At 53.7% G+C, this 18,130-nt stretch overlaps 1 protein-coding gene across 1 annotated transcript in view; it reads right to left on the bottom strand.

Annotated features, from left to right (window-relative positions):
- Window positions 1–18,130, bottom strand: part of SHANK2 (SH3 and multiple ankyrin repeat domains 2) — a 459,520-nt gene that overhangs the window by 423,421 nt on the left and 17,969 nt on the right. Inside the window, exon 2 of the mRNA XM_046014851.1 lies at window positions 8,229–8,329. The gene's annotated coding sequence lies outside the window, so the exon portion shown is untranslated. The remainder of the gene's footprint in view (window positions 1–8,228; window positions 8,330–18,130) is intronic.

Below are 18,130 nucleotides of genomic sequence, written 5' to 3'. Positions count from 1 at the left end.
TCACGCTCGCCAGCTCTGGGCCGTCTGGAATCTGCAGTCACGGCCGCTCGGTCAGAGGATGCTGACCCAGGCAGCTCCAGGCCAGCCTCCCTGGCCCCAACAGGGGACACGCCAGCCACAGCCCGTGCTCCTGCCGGGGCCTCCAACTTCCAGCCTCTGCTCCCTCCTGGGACCCAGCAAAAGCGGCACAGTCTGCTGGAGGCAGGCGGGAGAGCTCGGCCACGGCATCCCTGGAACGCCACCGGCCCCCTGGGCGACCATCCCACCGGTGAGCGCCAGGCCTGCACCCCTGGAACAGAAGTCGCCCGCCAGCTCCTCTCACACCTGCTCGCTGGGATGCACAACCGGAGGCCCACGTCCGATGTCCGAGGTTCCTGAAATCGGGGTGGGGAACCCCGGGATTATCTCTACATCCCAGCAGGAGGAAAGTTCTGGAAGGGCAGGTCTGCCAGCGCTGGCTCCCCCGGCCTGCTGGGTCACCCCTGCACGTGCTGGAATTCTGGACGGGGGACGGCCATCTGTTAGCTGGGCGGGGACTGGGGAGCGGCAGAGTCTGCAGGGGCGTCCACAGGGGGAGACGAGAGGCCCAGGAGGGCTGCCCTTGGACTGCGGCAGGGAGAGGGGCTCCGGTCAGTATGAGGATCTCACCAGCCCCGGGCCCCATCCTGGGGGACCCACATCTGAATTCTGTCCCTGTGACCCGAGCTGGTCTGTGCTGGGCTCTCCCTGTCCCCTAGTGTGATGGCTTTATGAACAGAAGAGGGACAACGACCTGGGGTTCCCCAAATCAGCACAGGCCTCGTGTGACCAGGTGTTCGCTCCTGCACAGGGGGGAGGTACAGAGGGACGTACTTTCCTGAACTCCCTGTGGGCGCGTTCAGAGACACAGCTCCCATCTCCGAGCCCGTCTGAGAGACGCTGCCGCAGACAGGTGGGCTCCCTGGAAACACCAATGGGCCTGAGCAACATTGCCATGGGGCACCGGCCGGATTCCCTCGCCTCCCGTTCCACGGGACCGTGGACCCATTCCGTGAGCTGAACCGCCCCCCCCCCCACCCAGGGAGGATTCGCGCGGAAGGTGAGCGGACACGCGCCGGTGGAGGGGCCGCACGGGCGGGAGCCGCAGACGCCGGAGAAGAGAGGATGGGAGCACAGCCGTGCAGAGGAAGTGGGGCCCACAGCCGATGCTCCCAGCCCAGCCCACGCCTCCGACCCGCAGGCCAACCGCCTTCCTTCCATGTGCACAGCTGCGGGGACACAGAGGCATCTCACGGCTGCCCTCCCCCTGCTTCCCGGAGACGAGGCTGCTGGCGGGGCAGATGGTACGTTTGTAATAGGACAGAGACATCGCTGGGAGGAACGGAGGGAGGGAGGGACGGAGGGAGGGAAGGAAGGACAGGACAATGTGGATTCCACCAAACAGAACAGGGCAGAAAAGGACCATCCCAGGGGCCCGGACCCGCTGCGCTGGACCCCGGGAGCCTGATTCCTCCCCAGCCAGGTCTGCTTGTCCTCGGCCTGCCCTAAGCCGGCCTTTCCAGGAGGCCGGCCCTGAGAGGGGCCACAGGGTGGGCACTGCTCATCTCGACAGTGAGTCAGGATTCTTCTCTATCCCGTCCTGTGGGCTTCGTTGCCCCTCCCTGAATTTCAGTTAATTCCACCAACCAATCAGAGATTAGAGCCCTGGGGAAGGCTGGCTTTGGCTGTCTGCAGGCTCCCCAGGAAAACTTCTGAGGGCCTTAAAAAGTCTGAAATCCAAATAAAGAAAGCTGCCGTGCCATTCCCACCATCCCAATATTGCCGTGTTTTACCCCAAGACAGACACGGAAAGCAAATACAGCCGGGAAGGCACCTGGAGGGGCCCGGATTCCCAGCAGGCGCCGCCAGGCAGGGGAACATGCCAGGGCAGGGGGCAGCAGTCAGGGAAGGAGGGAGCCCCAGCAGAGGCGAGAGCAGAGAGGACGTGGAGCTGGCCGGGGACGAGGCTCAAGCCCAAGGATGGGAGTGGGATCCCCACCCCATACACCTACTCCTCTGGGGCTGCGTTCCGAATTCCAGGGCACAGCCAGCTGCCTGAGCAGGGCCTGCACACAAGCGCCCCGTGGAGTCCCGGGCAGGCGCGTGGAGTCTGGACAGGTGCTCGAAGGAGCTCGCGGGACAGCGAATGGCGAAGCCGAGGGGCCAAACGGCATCTGGTGGGAGCTAGTGAGCCACCGGCAGGAACCCCAGACGTGAGTGCACGACACACTGTCACGCAACAGCCAGACCCCAAGCGTTCACTCACGCGTGCACACGCACACCCTTAGGGCTCAGACAAGAGTCTACTACATTTAGGCGTATCACGGGCCAGGGGGATTAAGAAAAAGAAATCTCGTAACGCAGTCGGGAGGCCAGACGTGTTATTTCCCCAGGACAAGACATTTTAGGAAGCGAGAGGGACGGTCAGCACTGGCCCCAACAGGAAGGACGCGCACCTCCATGTCCAGGAGGAAGTCAACACAGGACACGGCCTGTCCTGCAAATGAAATGCACGGAGCTTCATGGAGAGCTCAGCAGCAGGGGCCAAGTGTCTACCCGTCACCCGGGACTGGGGGAAGCTGGTCAGGAACCGGTGGCCCCAGGGGGAGCCTGGACACTGGAGGCCCAGCCCATCCCGGGGCACGAGGGCACGCTCCGCAGGGCATGGGTAAAGTTCACCGAGCACGGGGCTGGGGGGCCGCCAAGGGACTGTCCCAATCCAGAAGCCACACCGCGGTGCAGGAGGGGCGCCCCCAGCCAGGCCGATCAGGACGCACACCTCCCTGCAGCCCCCAGAAGAGCACAGCTGTCCACGCTGTGTGCGCGGCTGACTCAGATGCTGGTCTGTGTTGGAAGGACCCCGGGGATGGGGGTGCCCTGGCTCAGGGACCCAGCCAGACGTAGCACGGGTCAGGCCTCCTGTGTTGCATGGCCCTCCAGCATGCCCGGCCTTCCCTGGGTCACGGAGCCCCCGTCACGGACAGCGTGTTCACAGGACCATGGCATGTGGCGGCGTGCACACACGAGCACACACGTGCACACACACAGATGCGGTCCCTAAACCCTGGACATAGATTCCCGGAACTCCCGACCTCCTCGCAGGGCTACGAAGCCCCGCAGCAGCTCACCCAACACCCTCTCTGCTGGGTGTGTCCCCAAGCCCCCGGACAGCAAGTGTCCTGGACGTGAGGCTCTTATGTGGGGCCCCCAACATGGCCCCCGCCTGCAGCTGCTCGGGGACACAGCCTGAGGGGCAGCCCGCCCGGCATCAGATCCCGTGTGTGGGCTCCGTGGGGGAACCGCAGAGGGGCAGGAACCGGCCAGAGACTGTCCGCTGTGGAGACCCACACCCACACCAAGACTCAGTGGATTCTCAAAGAAGTCTGTGACCCCTGTGTGTGGAAATGGCCAGCTTCCGCAATGTCCACGGGCCCTTCCGATGACGAGCCTCCGTCTGAGGGGGACCCCAGAGCTGTTCTGTCAATCTGCCTGGGTCGTCTGCGCATAAGCCCAGGGTCACCCCAGGGAGACAATCCCTGGTTTGGCCGCGTGGTTCTTCTCGTTCCAAAGACGCATGTGTAGACGTGAGTAGTGGCGCAAAGGGAACTTTATTTGCATCTGGCCTCACCTGACGTCTTTCTCACCAGCGGGCTGTGTCCCTGCGCTCCATGAGTCCAGCGGCACATGGAGGAGACCGGCTCGGAGCTCAGTCCACCGGGTTACCGCTGCCCACTGGGCACGGCTTCCAGAGAAACCACATTCCACCCCAGCCCGGGGCCCTCCCGGCTCTGGAGAACTCGCTCCGCAGCCCCGGGGCTGCAGGTCAAAGATCTCAGTGAACAGAAACAGGACTCGTGGCTGGTGCCCTGTCCTCCCCTGCCCTGGGATCTGGCAACCTCTGACCCTGGGAATCAGCTGGAAGGCTGCCCCTCAGTCCTTGGGGTCACAGAAGCCCTAGAAACTTCCCGACCCTGCTCACGGTAACAGTTCAAGGCTTCACAGGCCAGGTGGCCTCGCCGGACTCCCTGGCTCTCCCCTCCAGGGACCCGCCTGCCGGAGCGTTGCATGGAAACGGAGTCCCAAGGGACGTGTTCAGCTGATTCTCCCTCTTCTTCCTCTGCAGTCCTCTGCTGGGGAAAGTTCCATCCCTGCCCAAAGTAACCTGTGCCCACGATTCTGAATCACTTCAAAATACAAGAAGGTGGGGCGCCTGGGTGGCTCAGTGGGTTAAAGCCTCTGCCCTCGGCTCAGGTCATGATCCCAGGGTCCTGGGATTGAGCCCCGCATCGGGCTCTCTGCTCGGCAGGGAGCCTGCTTCCTCCTCTCTCTCTGCCTGCCTCTCTGCCTACTTGTGGTCTCTCTGTCGAGTAAATAGAAAAAAAAAAAAAATACAAGAAGGCAACACACCCGAGCCACCCCAGCTCGGTGATCACCCAAAGCCGCTTCTGTTGGTCCTCAGCTTGCTCTAAGGTCAGACGGTATCTGAAAACCATACGGATTTTGTTTCTGTTTTGCAAAACCCCAACTGAAAATGCCACGTCATGAGGAAAACATTCCTCAGAGTGCTGAGAAAGTCTGCTCTCCAGACGAAATACTATCAGACAACTGACCTTTGTTATCCAGTCTTTCCCTTTTCACCCTGGCTACCAGGAAGCTCAGGGGTAAGCACACATGTAACTGTAAAGATGCTCTCTTGGCCCAGAGTTTGGTCTTAGAGACCCCCTAAGGGTTAGAGCGGAGCTCTGCCAGGGAGGTCTGCAGCAGAATCACCTGGGAGGCCGGCTAAGAAGGCAGACGCCTAATGGGCCGGCGTCTTGTGCACGCAGTCTAGAATCTGCAACATGCCCAGGATTTCTTGGTCTTCAGGTCAGGCTCTGTGGTCAGAGTGAAGTGACGTAGCCCGTTTCCCAGGATGACGCGGGCCTTTCTGGAAAGACTGATCTACCTGTCATCTCCATCCCTGGGGAGGGGCACGCGTGCAGCCCAGGTGCTCTCGGCAGGGGTCGCGGGGAACGCAGCAGACACGCAGACTGGGCATGAGGGGCCGGTACTGCTGAGAGATGCTGGAGCCGCCGGTCCCTGGCTGGAGTGTGCAGGAGGAGTCATGGGATGAATTCCGAAAGAACTGAAGGGAATTCTCCTTGCACAGGGAAGTGTAGGGCATGTGAATGACATCTCAATAAAGCTACTTCTGAAATTTCCTAGACTGCATCCATGGTGCCCAGAGATGGGAAGGGGGCTGCAGGGTCCAGCACGTTTGCCTGTCCTGCCCCCCGTCAGGAAGCACTGCCCTGCTCAGCACAGGGCACCATGGCCCCTGCACTCCCTGACCTTCTGGGGACCAAGAGTCTTGTGCAGAGCCAATGACCCTGCGGACCAGCCTGGAACCAGCACAGTTTTACTGCCAACCCAGCCACACATCACAAGCCTGGCTCTTCCTGTATCAGAGGACACTGAGCCTAAATGCCCCCCTGCCCGGCACCCCAGGAGGAAAGAGGCCCCCGTCCAGGATCAATGCCCGGTACTGATGAAAGCAAGCCACATCACTTAACCATGAATCTGTGGGCTTCAGACCAGGAGGCCACCGGACATCACGACACTGGGCATGTCCCTGGGATCTGTGGAGAATGGGCTGGTCAGCCTCCCATCAGCATCTCAAAGCCCAGATCATACAGAATGGGGCTGGCAAGCGTTTCTGCAAAGACCCAGCTAGGATATAGTTTCAGCTCTGCAAATCACACGGTCTGTCACACCCAGGATGCTGCTGGGGCGCGAGAACAGCACGGGAGGACTTGCAAAGGACCAGATGTGGCTGTGTGGCAATAAAAGGCAACCTGATGACTGGGGGAAATGATGTGCAAATCACATGTCCAGCAAGGGATTAGTACACCTAGTACATAAAGACTTCCTGTAACATAATAACAGAAATCAAACAAACCCACTGGAAAATGGGCAAAGGACTGTAATGGGTATTTCTCTGAAGAAGATACAGGGATGGAGACTACGCCCATGAAGGGATGCTCAGCATCCCTGGTCATCAGGGAAATGCAAATCTAAACCACAGTGAGATACCACTTCACACCTATGAGGACCGCTAGGAGCAAAAAGACCAAAAAAAAACACACAATGGAGAGGATGTAGAGAAACCAGGACCCTTGTGTATGGCTCCTGGGAAGATAAAATGGGGTGACTCCCCTGGACAGCAGTCAGCGTGCTTCTAAAGCGAGGCCGAGTACGCTTGTGACCCAGCCGGCCCACTTCCTGGCGCATCTCTGAAGAACGGAAAGCAGGGACCTGGGCAGGTATGTGGACATCCATTCTACTAGCAGCATTCTTCACAACAGCACAAAGGTGGGAGAAGGCGACCCAAGTATCCACAGACAGACAGATGAGCAGACAGGCAAGACATGGTCCATCCACACACCAGACTGTCCCTTGTCCCAAACACGGAGGGACACGCTGACACCTGCCCCAGCGTGGACAGATTTTGGGGACGTGATGCTGAGTGAAATAAGCCAAACACAAAGGGACAAATACTGCAGGATTCCACACTCACACGAGCTCCCTAGAGTCTCCAGATCCACGGGGACAGAGAATGGATGAGGGGTCCTGGGGCCAGCAGTGGGGGGCGCCTAGTGTCTCATGGGGAAAGAGTTTCTGTTTGGGAAGATGGAGACGCACAGTGGGGACGACTGCACACAGTCTGAATCCACTTAATGCCCCTGAGCGGTGCATTTAAACATGGCTAAGCGGTCCAGCTTATGTCATGGGTAATTTACCACCATAAAAAATGCCACATGGACAAAAGCAGATGATGGGCAGGATTGGGCGTGGGATCCAGGGTTTGCTGAGTCCCGAATCGGACCCCACGCCCAGGCCCTGATTCTGGAGCGAACGCTGGAGCACCGAGCATCACTAGCAATGCCCGTCCGCCGTCCCACTTCACCACCCAGGATGACCACCCTCTACCCCATAGGACATCAGGAGGACACTGAGGAGCAGGAGTCCCTCTGTGGCTTCCCAGTGAGGAAAAACCAGGGCACGCAAGGATGCAGGACGGGCAGCTGAGAGGGAAGAAAAGTTGCCTCGAGGAACCTTGGCCTGACTGATGACTCTGTCCCCACTCAGCCACCAGCCTGGAGCACAGAACTGCCTGGCCCACAGCATCCCAGGGAGGGAAAGCCCCCACCATCCACACCCACCAGGGCCTCCATCCACCCTGCCCCCAGCCAAGAGGCTCTGGGACGCTCTTTTTGGGCCAATCTCTCTGTGACCAACCAGTTGCCCCGTATCCTGGACATGGCCAACTACCCCTGGGGATATACCTCTAGCCTTTATGAGGGGCCCAGACCAGCTCTTTCCTCCTTCCTTCCCCTTGTGTGGCAGTGACCACCATCACAGGGGTGGGGACTCTAAAATCCAGGCTGGAGAAATGCTGCCCAGAGGGCTTTGGACCTCGCACACCTTCCCTGATGGGCCCCAGCTGTGGGGTCAGGCAGAGGACCCCGTGTGCTTAGCATGGGCTAGCTTTAGCCACTGCGTGCCCACATGCCTGTGAGCAAGGTATGTACCTGCCCGGCACCCACCCCCTCCCAAGAGCAGCAATGAACTCACTATCTTTGTGCAGTGGGTCAAAGTAAGACCTGCATGCGGGCAGCACTCAGCAAATGCCTGTCTTTAACCACAGGGTGCACAGGAGACAATGTGGCAGAGCGCAGAGTAGGTGCTCAGTAAAGTGGGTGCTGGGCACTGGACAGTGAGCTTATGGCATGCCTCAACGGCAGAAACACAACGCAGGGGCTCCCTTCCATCATTCCCTGCCCCCAGGCACAAAAAGGTGTCCCCCTGGTCCATGCCAAAATGGGGCAGGGACATTCAGAGCAGCCCCTGACCCACCATCGACCCTTGGCCACACTGGCTGGCTCCAGCACGAGCATGGCAAAAGGAAAAGGCAGGGCTGGGGCCTTGAGCTATGGTCCTGTTAAGTCCCCTTGAGGTCACATCAGCTGGTGACCAGGGACAGCTTTGTTTCCCCAGCCTTGAGGACAACTCCATCCACCCTCTCCCCATCCCAAAAAAAACCAGGGGCCCGACCACAAGGAACTGACCATCCTCCAGCCCTTGTGCAGAAGGGGTGAGAGGCAGACCACATCATGAAGGGGTGACTGGCTTGCAGGAGAAAAGGACAAGGAGGAAATGCTCGAACTCACCAGAGGTGCTGGCCGACCGGGCCCTGCAGAAAACCTTCTTAGACCAGGAGCTGTGTGTGCTCCCGCGGGCCGAGGTGCAGAGACTGGAGGGGCTTCCAGAGCTGGTGAGACAAGAAGACCAGGACGTGGTCAGACAGAAGCCATCAAGAGGCAGAATGTTAACATGCCAAGTGCATCCTGATCTCTCTGAGCCAAAAACCAGGGGCTGTACTTATGCTTCCAGAAAGGTAGTGTGGACGTACTTCTCCCGATTCCTTCCACAAAGTGCAATTAAAACACCAGGATATTGTAGAGAAAACAAACATGAGACTCTGAAAGGGCAAGAGAAGGAGGAAGCCTGGCAAGGCACTGGGGGCCCTGAGGGGGTCTGGTCTCTGGGGTGGGGTTTTGCCTCATCCATCCCAGACTGGAGCTGGAGAGCTGGAAACCCACACACACCAGAAGTGGACGGAACGCCACCATGAGCGACTCTTCTAGCCAAGGGACCAGGAGAGTGGCAGCGTAATGAGACAATGGGTTTAGACAATGACCTCTCAACAGGCACCCCAGGAAAACTGGTGCCCACCTGGACCCACAGCAGCAAAGGCTGGGGGGAGCCCAGACTTGCAACTTGTGTGGCTGTAACAGGCACCCCCAAACCTCCACTGAGGTGGTGTCCAAGAAGCCCAAAAAAGGAGCTGGGACTTTCTTCCCCACCAGGTGGTAACAAATGCTCCTCGCATTTGGCTGTAGGGTGCAGACAATGCGGGGAGCCTGGGTTTCCACACCCACGGGGCAGGAACAAGGCACCCCTCCCCCACCCCATTGCACTGGGGTCAGGAAAGAGCTCACAGAATGTCAGGACTTTCTCCATCACCAACAGAAATGAGGCCACCCCCATGGTATCAGTGGGGACCACGTAGAGACCAGGAGCCCCCAACCCCACTGGCAACAAGGAGCCGTCCCACTGGAGTAACTACAGAGGCCCCCTGGGGAAACAGACCTGTGTCCACCTGCCAGTGGCGGGGGAGCACCCCTCCTCCCCCGCGAGAGCCGTGGCAGAGAATGCCAGCTGAAGTGGAGGCTTACGAAGACTCACAGTCGCACATCACCGTAGGAAACTGTACACATTTCCACTGAAAATCATTCATCACCCCAAGAACCAGGAAGATCTCAAACGGGTCAGGGACAACCAATGGTTGCTGACACTGAGGTGACAGAGATGTTACAATTACCCAATGAAGAGTTTGAAGCAGTCACGATAAAGCTTCAGTAAGCAATTATGGAGACATCTGGGTGGCTCAGCCAGTTAAGCATCTGCCTTCGGCTCGGGTTATGATCCCAGGGTCCTGGGATCGATCCTGCATTGGGCTCTCTGCTCAGCAGGGAGTCTGCTTCTCCTTTTGCCCCTCCCCCTCTGCTCCTGCTGGCACATGCTCGCTCTCTCCCTCTCTCTCTCTCTCTCTCAAAAAAATAAGTAAAATCTTTTTTTAATAAAAAGCAATTATGGACATGCTGGAAACATATGAAAAACAAAGTTTCATTAAACAACAACAACAACAACATCAAGTCTCAGCAAAGAAGTGGAGATAAGTAAGAACCAGGTAGAAATGTTAGGTGTGAAAAATGTGGTAACTCAAAAAGCAGTTCAGTGGACGGACTCAACAGCAGGGAGAGGACAGAAATAACCCATGAGCTGGAAGAGAGACCAACAGCTATTACCTAAACTGCACAAGAAAGAAAACAGACTAAGAATTAAAAACAAACAGAGCCTCAGGGACCAGCACAGCTATAACCTCATCAGAGTCCCAGAAAAAGAGAAGGGTGGGGGAGGTCTGAAAAAGTACTCCAAATATAATATTTGAAAATATCCCAGATTTGGCAAAAGACATAAGCCTACAGATTCAACAAAGTTTAACAAGTCCCAAACAGAATAAGTTCAAGGAAAGTCACACCAAGAGGCACCAAGATAATTAAACTCCTGAAAACTAATAGCAAAGAAAAATCTTGAAAGTAGGCAGAAAAAAATAATACCTTTTGTACAGTGGGGAATTAACAGGAGTAATTGTGTATCTCTCATCAGAAACTATTGAGGCCACATGTAATGTGTTTGGAGTAATGAAAGAAAAGAACTGTCAGTCTAGAATTCTATATCCAGCAAAAATACCTTGTAAGAATAAACAAGAAATCAAGATACTCTTGGACGAAAGGAAACCAAGAGAATTTGCCATCAGTAGACCTATCCCCCCCAAAAATGGCTAAAGAAAGCTATTTAAACAGAAAGGAAACAATAAAAGGAGAAATCTTAGAACACTGGGAAGGAAAAAAGAACATAGGAAGCAAAAATATGAATAAATACAACAGGCTCTCCTTCTCCTCTCAAATTTTCTAAATTATGGTTAACAGTTGAAGCAAAAATTACAGTGCACTCAGATTTGGTTCTAAATGCATGTAGAGAAAATATTTAAGACAATTATGTCATAAGTGGGGGAAGGTAAAAAGACATAAAAGGAAGTAAGGTTTGTATATTTCACTCAAACTGGTATCCTAGTCGATAGTGGTAAAATTATATGTACAGAACATAATGCTTAGAGCAATCACTTAGAAAGCTATGGAAAGGGGTGCCTGGGTGGCTCAGTGGATTAAAGCCTCTGCCTTTGGCTCAGGTCATGGTCCAGGGTCCTGGAATCGAGCCCCACATCGGGTTCTCTACTCAGCAGGGAACCTGCTTCCTCCTCTCTCTCTGCCTGCCTCTCTGCCTACTTGTGATCTTTGCCTGTCAAGAAAATAAATAAAATCTTAAAAAAAAAAAAGAAAGCTATGGAAAGTTCAAAAACAATTACAGGGAAATCCCAGTGGAATTCTTAAAATACACAAATGACCCACAAGAAATGCAGAAAAAAGAAAATGGATACAAAAAACAGAGAGAACAAACATAAAACAAAAAACAAAATGGATAGAAACTGAAAGGAAAGAGACATATCTGCAATTACAGCTAAACACTTCAACACCCCCATCTCAACAACAGATAGATAACTAGACAGCAAAGTCAGCAAGGATGAGGAAGAGTTCCACCAACAGATTCTAAGTGATATTCATAGAACCTTCCACTCATTAACAGCAGAATATACACGCTTTCCAAAGTGCTCACAGAACATATAGCAAGACAGACCATACCCAGGGCCACAGAACAACCTCAACACATTCAAAAGTGAAATCATACATAATGTGTTCTCTGACCACAACTGATTCAAATTAGAAATCTGTAACCGAAAGGTGGTAGAAATCTCCAAATACTTTAAAACTATAAAAGCGTAATGCTAAATAATTCATGCATTAAAGAAAAAATTTAAAAGGAAAATTTTGTAAAGATATGGAACTGAATGAAAACAAAAAATAAAGTATACTGAACTTTGTGGGATGCAGTGAAAGCAGTAATAAGACAAATATTTATAGCACTAAATGCACACATCAGGAAAAAAAGGAATTATCTCAAAGTCTGGGTTCCTATCTCAAGAAGTGAGAAAAAGGAGAGGAAAATAAATCCAAAGCAAGCAAAAGGAAGGATATAATAATCATAAGAATGGACAAAACAGAAAAATAGAGAAAAACAATGAAACAATGAGCAAGTTCTTTGCAAAAAGTCCATAAGATTGACAAAACTCTAGCAAGACTGACAAACAAAAGAACAAAAGAACAGAGACACATGTTACCAATACAAGAAACGAAGATACCATTACAGACCCTGCAGGAGTCCTTATGATCAAAAAAGATAGCAAAGGAGTACTATGAAATACAAACTATCTGAACTCATTCAAAATGAAATAGGTAATTTGAATAGCCCTTAGAGGTATTAAGAAAATAGAATCCATAATTTTAAAGCTCCTAGATTTGGAATAAAAAAATAAACCTCCAAATGGTTTCACTGGAGAATTCAGTTGCAAGAACTCATACCAATTCTATACACTCTCTTGCAGGAAACAGAATAAGAAGAAATACTTCCCAATATATTTTATGGAACAAGTATTACCCTGATATGAGAACCATAAAAAGAGAATACACAAGAAAACCACAGGTTAGTATCTCTTCTGAATATAGGTATAAAAATATTAAAATTTTATCAAACAGGGGCGCCTGGGTGGCTCAGTGGATTAAGCCGCTGCCTTCGGCTTGGGTCATGGTCTCAGGGTCCTGGGATCGAGCCCCGCATCGGGCTCTCTGCTCTGCAGGGAGCCTGCTTCCTCCTCTCTCTCTGCCTGCCTCTCTGCCTACTTGTGACCTCTCTCTCTGTCAAATAAATTAAAAAAAAAAAAAAAACCTTTAAAATTTTATCAAACAGAATTTAGCAATATAGGAAGAGAATTATATACTGTGACCACTTGGGTTTATTCCAGGAAAGCAAGGTTGGCTCAATGCAAGGCTGGTTCAATATTTTTTTTGAAGAATCACTCTATGGGATGCCTGGAGAGCTGTCGGTTGAACATCCAACTCTTGATTTCGGCTCAGGTCATGATCTCAGGGTCCTGAGAACAACCCTGCATTGGGCTCCATGCTCAGCAGGGAATCTGGTTGAATATTCTCTCCTTTGTCCCTCCCCCAACTCAAACACACACACACACACACACACACACACACACTCTCTCTCTCTCTCTCTCTCTCTTTCATTCACTCATTCTAAAATAAATAAATACGTCCTTTAAAAAAATCAATCTATATAATACACTATTTCAATAGGCTAAAGAAGAAAACCACACAATCATATCAATCAACATAGAATAAGCATATGCAAAATTCAACATCCATCTATGACAAAAACTCTCCCCAAAACAGGAGGAGGAGAACCCCCTTAACTTGATAAAGTGCTATCTGCAAAAGCAAAGAAGTCTGTGCTCATCACTCATTAAACTTAGTGGGAGATGTTCTAGCAAATGCAATAAGACAAGAAAAAGAAATAAAAGGCAAACAGATTGGGAAGAAAGAAACAAAACTGTCCCCACTTTCAGATGACATGATTGTAGAAAATCCCTGGAAGCCTATGAAGAAAAACCTCTTAGAAAGAATAAGTGCGTTGAATGAAGTCCCAAGGTACAAGGTTGAATATAATGTCAACTGTCTTCCCATATGCCAGTCATGGACACCAAAATTTAAAATACAACCCCACCTATAATCGCTCAAAACTAAGGAAACCCTGAGGTGTAAATCTAAGAAAACCTGTACAAGACTTGTCTGCTGAAATCTACACAAGACCGGGCCCAAGGTACAAGGTTGAATATAATGTCAACTGTCTTCCCATATGCCAGTCATGGACACCAAAATTTAAAATACAACCCCACCTATAATCGCTCAAAACTAAGGAAACCCTGAGGTGTAAATCTAAGAAAACCTGTACAAGACTTGTCTGCTGAAATCTACACAAGACCGGGGAAAGACATCAGAGAGATCTGAAGAAGAGACATCCCACATTCATGGTCTGGACAACTCAGCGTAGTCAAGACATCACACTTCCCAAATCGATGAACAGGTAGAATGCAATTCCACACGAAAACTCAGCAAGCTTTTTGCAGACATAGGCAGTATTATTCTAAAACATACGGAAAGGCAAAGGAACAAGAATGAGTACGATAAACTCAGAAAGGAATAAAGTGACAGGAGTCCGTCTGCCTCATTTCAAGACTTCCTATACGGTGACAGTGACCGCACTGTGTGGTTCTCGTGGAGGGACGGGCAAGCAGATCAGCGGACTCAGCGGAGAGCCCAGACACAGGCTCACAAACAGCCCAGCAGATTCTGGACAAAGGTCTAGCATCAATTCAGCGGAGGAAGGACAGCCTTCACACGGAGAGTGGTCAAGCAAATGGACATCAATAGACAAAATGATGACCATCACCTTAGTTATACAGAAATGTACTCAAAATGGATCAGAGATGCAAGTGTAAAATATGAAACTATCAAGCTTTCAGGAAAACAACACTTTCTCAGAGGAGGACAATCTTCAGGGTCTAGGACAAGGCAAGCAGTTCTCTGGCTGGATGTCAGAAGCACTAACCACGCACAGGAAAGTTGGATAAACTGGCCAGAGCTCTTGTTGGTTACAAGGAGAAAAATACAAACTGCAGACCCGGAGAAAATGCTTGCAAATCGTGTAGCTGACCAAGGACTAGAGGCTACAGGGAGAAGAACTCCCCAAACCAACAGTTCGGTTAAAGCATGAACAGACGATGGAGACGCTTCGCGAAGGACAACAGCCAGATGGCTGATCACCACGGGAAAGACGCTCAACCCCATCACCAGTAATGGAACATCCGAGCAGCGAGGCATCACCCCGCACTGGCCCCAACGGCTAAACTAACACCAGACGCTGGCGAAAGAATGCAGAAACCAGACTGCTGCTGGGAGTAGTGAACGGCGCGGGCTCTCGGGGAAAAATGCGGCGGTTTCTTAAAATCTAACTGTGCCACAATCACACGACCCGGGGTTTGCGCTCAAGGCATTCACCCTGGAGAAATGAGGGTGTGTGCTCACCCAGAACCTACACACCAACATTTCAGCAGCTTTATTCACGACGGCCAAAAACTGCCAGACGCCCCCCCCCAAGGGCTGAGCGGTTACAGGCGCTGATGCGTCCAGACCATGAAACACACACACTCAGCAGGGGAGGACGGGGACACGCACGGCAGTCTCTGCAGCTACACCCAGGGCGGACAGCCGGTCCCGAAAAGTTGTGTGCCGTGGGATTCCACGTTGCACAACTGTCTCGACGACAAAATGACAGAGATGGAGAAGAGATCAGCGGTCGCCCGGGCGGGGAGCTGGGGGCAGAGGGAGGTCTGCAGCTAAGAAGGCACCACACAAGGGATGCTCCGGTGCGGATGGAAACACACTGTCTCCGCCGCACGGTTTCCCGCACCCGGGTCACAGGAAGGCAGTGCAGTTTTGCAGGATTTGGCTGCTGGGGATAAACGGGGTTACAGGTGTGGGGGTTGCCGGGGGTTAACTACCTCTGTGTTAGTTCTCGGAACTGCAGTTCTTTAAAAGGGAAAAGGTTTATTACTTTTTTTTTTTAAGATTTTATTTATTTATTTGACAGACAGATCACAAGTAGGCAGAGAAGCAGGCAGAGAGAGGAAGGAAAGCAGGCTCCCTGCTGAGCCCGATGTGGGGCTCGATCCCAGGACCCTGGGATCATGACCTGAGCCGAAGGCAGAGGCTTAACCCACTGAGCCACCCATGCCCTGGTTTATTACTTTTAAAAGCACACGTGGAAAACAGAACAGAAAGCAGTCATAGAGAGTTACCATGTGACCCAGGACATGAAATCCCACTCCTGGGCTATGCCGGAACCCAACAAAAACCACACGTCCACGCCCGCGTTCACAGCGGTGCTGTTTGTAATAAGCAAAGAGGGGCACAGATGTGCACCGGCTGATGAAGGATGCATCAAGGGGACCGGCGTGCCGCGGAACACCGCTCAGCCGTGGGAGGGCACGAAGCCTGGGCACACGCCGCAGCGCTCACGGGCACACGACGCCCCGAGAGAGCCCCAGCGAGTCAGAAAGGACCCTGAGTTGCAAGTGCTGGGGGGAGGACAGGGAGGCGAATGGGGAGCAGCGGCTAACGGGCACGGGGCTTGTTTTGGGGGGACAAAAACGTTCCGAAGTTGGTTGTGGTTACAGCGGCGCCATCCTGAGACTAGAAAAGGGACAGTGTGTCGTACGCTGAAAGCGGGAATCGTGCGGACTAACGGGATGCATCCCGGTACGTTGCTGGAAACACGAAAGCATGCACCGGGCTCTAGGAAATTTTAAAAGCATCCATTTTTGAGTGATCCTCCCTGTGCCCCGCAGAGAATAAGTAAATTATTGAACTATTTTAAAATGTTAGCCTTCTGCTGGCTGCATCTATTTTTAGAAGTGCTCATCATTTCCAGGGAGATTGAAATCGTAATTGTGCAGCGTTCTGAAGCAGCTCTGCAGCCCTAAGGAAATGTCCCGGACAGAGAGCGGCCCCTGTGTCCCGGGCCAGGGGTGGGGGTCGGGGGGAAGCCTGGGGTCCCAGGAAGCCGACCCTGCCCGTGCACCCTGGGCCTACCCAGCCTGGCCCAGCCCTGTGAGGCTGCTTCTGGAAGGCACAGTAAGGTCAGGGTTTCTGCAGTCGGTCCACCTGATGGCACCGCCCACCGGCTGCCTGTGCTCCTGCTAATGCTGGAACAGCAGCAAACGTCGATGCCCCCTGGGAGTGGTGGGATTACACGAGCCCAGGGCCCCACACGGGACCCCCACAAAACGGGGAATGTCAATGCCCTCCTGTTGGCTCAAAACACAGCTGGGAGAGCCCACACGGCAGCTCCTTCCGGAGTGGGGTCTGCGGGTCCCCCCGTGGAAGCAGGTGTTCAAACAAAAGCCGGTGCCCGCAGGCTCACAGCGGCGCACCCACAGCAGCCACGAGGTCGAAGCCACCCAAGGTCCACAGCAGACGAATGGAAAGCAAAGTGTGGGCCATCAGCGCAAGGTGACAGGACGTGGCCCTACAAAGGTAGGGTGCCCAGATGCACGCTGCGGCGGGGGACACTCGCCCACCCACTGCCACCAGAGAGCTGGACAAGTGATCTCGCGTCACACACGCCGTGGACACGGATGTTCATAACAGGTGCAGCCACACGGGTAGAACCCTGAATGGGGGCTGCCAGCGGCCGGGGGAGGGGACGTGGCATGGGACAGCGGACGGGCACGTGCGATGGGTCATTGGTCATGGGACATTTCCCTCCACGACCGCCGATTCCCAACAGCTCACAAAGGTCAGAATCCACTTCCTGGAGTCCGGGGCTGGGGGAAGCTGGAACCAGGGCAGAAAGCCAACCTTTCGGGGGAGGGGACAGGGGAGAAAAACCTCCCAACTTCCGACCCCACTGGCCTCCCGAAGGAGACTTCCCGCCACCTGCAGGAAGTGGCCAGGGTGGGCGGACATCTCCCTGCGGTGGGCACCGTAGCGGAAGCGCAGCTGGCAGAAACCTGACTTTATCTGATTGCCTGCTCCTCGGATAAGCAAACCGAGGCCGGGGTCACAGCCAGGACCCGAGTGAGGGCCCCTGAATGTCCCTTCTGCCTCGTCTCCCCCCAAGGGAAATCCCTTGTCGGGAAAGCAGGAGAGAGCAGGAGGGTGGCCGTGGGCCGGGGACCACGCACGCCTCCAGCACGTTCACAAAATGCTCTTGACTCTCCCGTGCCTCCGGCCCTCACCAGACGACAGGGCGGTTACGTCGGCTCCCTCATGGTTACCGTGTCAAATTACTCAGGAGCCACGTTGAAATATTAATCGCGCCTGCACCGTGACCAGTCAAAGCCAGAAACCCGACCTGGCAAAGCCGCGGGGTGCGCGGGCGCCTTCTGTGACCCGAGGGCAGGAACCAAGGAGCGGCTGGAGGCACAGCGCGGCTCACAGACCCGCACTGGGGTTCCCTCCCGGCTAACCCGCTCCCCCTCCCTGGCCTTCCAGCCGGCAAAGTCCTCTCCCAGGCACCCCGGGCTTGGTCATTCCGCTCCCTTTGGCCAAGTCAGCAAGAGCAAAGCACCACAGAAATGTGACGGGGGAGGGCTCCGCACCTGGCCTCTCCCAGTGCCCTGGGGAACCCCGCGGCCGACGGGAGATCCAGCGGGGCGAGGCTGCCGAAACAGACCAACAGCCAGTCGACCCCCAGACACGGAGGGAGGCCTGCCCACCACCAGACCACAGGTGGACTCGGCAGATCCCAGGAACGGTCCAGCTGAGCCCTGCTCAAATGACCAACTTGCAGACTCGTGAGATAAATCAGGAGCCAACAAGTGACTGCCTGGCCCACGGCTTGTTTTTGTAAATAAAGTTTTATTGGAGCACAGTCATGCACATTTACGTACCTACTGCCTTTGACTGCTTTTTTGTTACAAAGG

This window comes from Meles meles, chromosome 8, assembly GCF_922984935.1.
Source record: "Meles meles chromosome 8, mMelMel3.1 paternal haplotype, whole genome shotgun sequence".
In the NCBI taxonomy this organism is placed as follows: domain Eukaryota; kingdom Metazoa; phylum Chordata; class Mammalia; order Carnivora; family Mustelidae; genus Meles; species Meles meles.
Note: the sequence above shows the minus strand (reverse complement) of the source record. Positions and strands in the feature narration are given on the sequence as shown.